Genomic DNA, 6,484 nt, shown 5'->3' with positions numbered 1-6,484 from the left:
CATTTGAGATTGAGACAGATGTCTCTGACTATGCTATTGGTGTGGTTCTTACTCAACATGGGCATCTAGTGGCTTACCATAGTGAGACACTTTTAGACACAGTCCGAAAGTACCCCACTTACGACAAATAAATGTATTCCATTGTGCAGACCTGCCATTAATGGAAACATTACATTATGGGGAAGGAAATGGTCATCCACACAGACCACCGACCTCTACAGTTCATACAGACACAAGGGAAGTTGCATAACGATCACCATCAGAAATTGTCCACCTATTTGCAACAGTTCCATTTGAACATTATGTATAAGAAGGGCAGCGCCAATAATGTTGTTGATTGCCCCATCCGACCACCGGTCATGGCGTTGATCATTGTGCTTGACTCCTGTGGCACGAGACATCGGGGTGGCTGCATCTTTACAAGAGCGATCCAGAATTCGGCAGCATATACCAGACTGGAAAGGAAGCAAGTTCCAAATTTTCACCTTCATGATGCATTGTTATGCCACTTGGGACACATATGTGTTCCTTCAAGTGAGTGTGCCAAGATGATTTTGGAGGCGCACTACAGTCGGGTCACTGGACATTTCGGAGTAGAGAAAATAGTGGCGGTATTGTAGAAGTATTTTTATTGGCCGAAACTTCGTCAGGATGTTGGGAAGTACATTAGATCCTACACCGCCTGCGCCATTGCCAAACCAACCATCAAGAAGAAAGGCCTGTATACTCCTCTACCTACTCCTAGCCAGCCTTGGGAATCTGTCTCCATGGATTACATGTCGGGCCTTCCTTCTACTAAGCACGACAACGATTGCATTTTCGTGGTTGTCGACAGATTCTCTAAGATGGCCATCATGGCGGCCTACAAGAAGAGTATCACAACAAAGGCCACTGCTAAGCTCTTCTTTGAGCGAGTATGGGTACACTTTGGGATCCCACAGTCCATTGTCTCAGATCGAGGCAACAGATTATTAAGTACATTTTGGTCAAGTATCTAGTCGATGTTGGATACAAAACTTACTAAGTCCATGGGTTTCCATCCCAAACTGATGGCCAAACAAAGGTTGTCAACAGGATGATCGTACACATTTTGTGCATGTACAACTCGAAGCATCCATGCACGTGGGATGAAAGTCTCCCCTATGTCCAATACAGCTACAACAGAGCTCTCCACAACTCAACAAGCCACAACCCCTTTCAAGTAGCGTTGGGATTTCATCCATTGTGCCCCATTCATGTGGCCATACCATTTGCAGCCACTCAGGTAGATTTGGCTCACGTTCAGTCCAAAATTGAAAGGGCTAACAACTTCATTTAGCGCACTCAACACATCCATTAGCAGGTCCATGATATATTGGACAAAGCCAATGCTAAATACAAGAAGCGCCATGATCAACATCGAGTGTCGCATAAGTTCTAGGTGGGTGACAAAGTTTGGCTACATTTGCAGAAGGAGTGCCTTGCTGGACCCCATCGCAAGCTTCACTCACTCTGATATAGTCCATACATCATCACTAAGGCCATCAGTGACAATTCCTTTGAGCTCAGCATCCCACCATTCCTTGGTCTGCACCCAGTGTTCAATGTAGATCGCCTTCGACCATACTTTCCGCCATTGTTGGACACATCTGACATTGCAGAACATCTCACACTAATAGAGCTCAACCCGGACTACATGGAACAGGCCACAACTGATCAAATCATGGATACACAGATCAAGAACACTCACCAACAAAGGATACAACTATATCGAGTTGTCAAAGCAAGCCAACTCCTTCACCAGCGAAAGTGGTTCACTAGGGACTACGTTCAACAGAAATTTCCTCACCTCATGGAGGCTCTGCACGTAATGGGACCATTGCTTCCTGGGGGGGGGATGATCCAGGTGTATATTGGTGGCCACCCACCTATTCCACCCATACCCCCCAATTAGTTTCATTTCAACTATTTTTAGTAGTTTTTCAAGTCGTGAACTTCCATAGCAGTTTTGACCCCCTAAACGACGTTTTTTGGGGTTCTACGGCAAGCCCGTAGCCATAAGCAAGGGCTTGTGATGAAATCGATAATACTCAGAGAGACCTTTCCAACAAGGTATCGTACGCTCCAAACGAAGATAATATGACCTAGTTACGACCCCATGAAGTTGGCTGCCCAACTAACCCCAACGTGGCCCTCAAACTCTTGGTGTTACATCTCCTGGGTTAGGGTTTTGGTTGTGTAGGGTTTTCTCATGTTTTCAAATAATAAATAGGCCCTTGAGCCTGATTGTAACACAGTTCAAAGGCATGTAGATGACACATCTCTTCTTAAAAATAAGCTACCATCGCCCGAGCTATCTTATTTCCATTTTGTTTGTAAGCATAGTTTAATATTTTTCTATCAATGAAATGAAGTTGTTGTTGTTGTTTTTTTTTTTTTTTTTATCTGCATCTTTGTGTTTATGATTATATCTGTAAGTTGTTGCATTCCTGTTTAAGTTTGGATCATCAAGCTTCACCCCTGAGCTCTTGAACTGTGCAATTGTGCAATTACTGAGCCTCTCTCTCACCCTGCAATCTGGTTCCGGCTTAGTCAGTGATCAACATGTGCCATCTTAGTTTAGGGGTTTTATTGGACTGATGTTGTCTCTTCATGAGTGAATTACAGATGCAAGTACTCTATCATAATATGACAAGATGATGAAGAAGGAGATGGGGGAGGTAAACATGTGGAAAGACACCTGTGTAGCTTATTATAGAAGTTGATCAATCAACAAAAGACAAAAGGGATGTCAGTTTCCAACCACAGTTCAAGACTTGATATCATTGAAGGCCACTTACCTCTAAGCCATAAGGAGGTGGATAGAAGAGCATCCTCAAGAAGACATGTAACAAGCAACAATAGAAGTAGCTTAACATTGTGATGTCATCAAGCAGTCCATGTCAACAGTGTCAGTCATGTCATGTCATTAGTTGTCATATACCACATCATCATTGTGGATTATGTAATTATCTATTCAAAATGTATTGTAAATTGGAATTCCAAAGGACACATTCAGAATATGAAGAGTCATGAAAGGTCATAGGAGGTCAAAGAGTCGTGAGGGTAGTCAAAGAGTCACAAGGAAGGTGAAGCATCACCTCATTGGTTATATATACACCCTTCTTGTATGAGCAAAGGAGTTTTCACCTTGGCTCCTCCCGCATAACATTAGAGAGACAAGCTAGTTCTTTTGGAGAGCAAGGAGTGGCTCCAACACTTCATTATTGGAGCTAGTGATGTTCATTGTATACACGTGTCTTGGAACTTTTACTTAATATAAGAAGCCCCATGGCCAACACGTTATTCATGCATGCATTATGAATATTTGTAAGACTATTCTATGGATGTTTGTAATTCATGTTTGCTTTCATCTGTGCTAAAGTAGTTGAACTATTTCGGTTATTTTAGTACTTATCGGATTGAGAATGTGGTGTAATGGTTACTATTGTTGTCACATCCTTGTGGATTATTCCGCTGGATATTAGATAGATCTCTCTTGTTGATTGGTTGTTTGACCATCACATCTTTGTGTACCATTTTGTTGGGTGTTAGACGAACCCTTCTTGGTTACATGTGTCTCTACTAGGGTGGTACTATTATGTATCTCTTAGAGGCTCACTTTATTTTCTCCTTTCGTAGTAGAAGAACCTTGACACACTTACAACCGAACACCCACGAGGCACACTCACTTGCTTTTTGAAGGCACATTTTCATTCCTCTTTCTTGTTGATAGTTAGAGCCAAGGCAAATCTTTAAGACTCGGTAACTAGGCCTATATTTCGGATGGGGCTCCTATCTCAAACCATGTGAGGTCTAATTGGGACCACATATTGGGGAGACCCCTTGAATGTTGGAGGGTCCAACACCGTCAACATTTCTGGCGCTAAAAGGAGGGTAGCCAATTTTTTATGGCTGATAACCTCACCCACCCAAATCTTAATTCCTCCAGTTAAGGTAGTAATATCCCTAGCACCTCCCCTATGCATACTCTTGAAGTTGGTAATCCTTCTCTTCCTGAGACTATATAAACTTATGAGATCTCTTACGACTAGATTCGAGCCATCTGCCCTATCACCCGTAAGTTTGCAAGAGTTATTGAATTGATACCCAGAGTACATAATCTTCCATACTTTCCAAAGAGGAACCCAACCACCCCCACTAGGATAGTGGTTTCTACAATCAAAGATTTGGTTCTCGCCACCCTTAAAGAGTTAGCAGACTCTGAAGAAAATGCAAAAAAACCAGAGCAACCTCCATCCTTCAACAGTGGTGATGGTGATAACGTGGTACTCTTGGACGATACTTTCCGCGAGTTAGGTGGTGAAGAAGGAGAAAAAGACCAATTAGATTATGATGAAGAGGGGGGGAACTGTGACAAATACATGGCAGACCAAGACCTGGACTGGATAACTCAGGGCCCACTTGCATTGTCGGGTGTGTTACACAAGATGCCGAGGCACCCGGAGAAGTTGTTAACAAAGTATGACCATGAAAAAGCAGTGGAGGCCGAGGACCACCTGGAAACATTTTACCTGCATCTGCTAACGCTTGAGGTACATTACGATGATGTTGCATGTAAAAATTTTCCGTGAGCCTTAGTTGGTAGAGCAAATATATGGTATCACATCCTTCCTCCGAACTCGATCTAGAATTGGAGGAGTTTTAAGAAATTGTTTCTTAAAAAAATTTCTAATGATAAAACCCCCACCATGCTTTTAAGAGAGTCGGGCAGTCTTAAGATGGAGCATAAAGAGAGAGTGAAATATTTCAATCAAAGGTTTAACCATATAGCAGACATGAAACCTCATGACTCCATCACCATTGCTTATTTTACATATGCCTTACCAACAAGCATTGCGCAATTCATGAAAAGAACTACGAAGCCAACTTTGGCTGAAAAATTCAAAGAGGCAATCGCAGTTGAAAAGGACTTGCGTGCGATTGGAGTCATCACAAATGAAGAATCAATGAAGGACTCCAAAGACACGGGGAAAAAGTCTAAGGCCTCCATAAGAAATGCCAAGGAGAAAGAAGTAATTGATCTTGAGAGCTTGACCCACACTATCAATACTTTGTCGAACAAGTTGGCATAATTAAAATAAAGGTCAAGCGAAACCATCGCGAGCAACAAGCCTCCTAGGTTCAACATCCTGAGAAGGGCTTCTAACTCTAGTAGCAATAACAACCAGTCGGCCAAGTCTGCGCAGAGCTCGAATGTTGAAAGTATGGGCATGGATCAATATTGTTCGTTTCATCAAGAGTATCATTTAGAGAAGACATGCCCGTAATGGAACCACGTCATGAATGCTCTTGTTGCACACATTATTGATACACTACTTTTAGATGAGCAAGATGAGCCTAGAAAAGAGAAAGAAGAGAAGGTTGCAGACAAAGAAACTGCGAATTTTGGACACATAGTAACACACTCATTTCACAGCTGAGAAGAATAATGTTGCAGAAAAACCATTGAGTGAGGCCTCGACTCAACAATAGAACACTCGATACAATTTGAGAATCCAAGGGCCGACCTTCGCACAAGAGTTTATGAAGCAGAAGTTGAAAGAGCATTTGCTGAGAAATATCACACCACCAGTCAACTCATCTCAGAACACGCAGAGCAAGTATGACAATGCAGATACAACGAAAACTCCTTCCGCAAACAGTAAAAGTAAGCCCATCACTCTTGAAGTAGCAAATAAAACAACTCTTCCAGACACTTCGACAATGTCTCCCACACTTGATTATAACATAGTTGATGAGATGAAGAAAGCTCATGCAAATATTTCACTCTTCGAACTGATAAAGATCGTGAGCCAACGAGAACTACTTATCCACGCACTCAAACAATCCGCCTTAGGTAACGATGCTTCTTCGCAAAAGGGATCTAGTAAGTCCTATGGCTCCCTAGACTCTTTACTTAACACTTTAACAATTGATGCAAACACACTTTGCCCTCCATTTATGTTTACGTTCGAAATTTTTAATTATAATGTGCATAATTACATAGTTGATTCTGGTGCATGTGTAAATGTAATGGCTTTATCGGTAGCAAAGAAAATCAATGTAAAATGGGATAAAATAGATGCACAGATCCTCCAGCTAGACAAGACTCTTATTCATGTGATTGGTGAACTCAGAAATGTGCTTATATGCTTATCATCTTACCAACAATTTCACCAATGTATAAATATAGTAATTGTGGACATCTTGAAAGTATATGGTGTATTGTTGAGCAGAGACTGGTCTAGCAAGTTACAGGGGTATTTTGCTACAGACTGGTCACATGTGTGGCTTCCGTACAAGGGAAGAAACAATTAGATCTGATTGAACTCAGAGTGATACATGAAACACATGGTAACTCCCTTAAAAGGAGAAAATGAGCCAATGGCTTTCGTAGATCTTATCTTTGGAAATTTCTTTCCTGAAACTGATCTAGGGTGCTATCTTGCTTATCCACCGCCAG

This window comes from Pinus tabuliformis, chromosome 5_1 (assembly GCF_031772625.1).
Source record: "Pinus tabuliformis cultivar Carrire ecotype Pingquan chromosome 5_1, CPIR1, whole genome shotgun sequence".
Classification (NCBI taxonomy): domain Eukaryota; kingdom Viridiplantae; phylum Streptophyta; class Pinopsida; order Pinales; family Pinaceae; genus Pinus; species Pinus tabuliformis.
Note: the sequence above shows the minus strand (reverse complement) of the source record.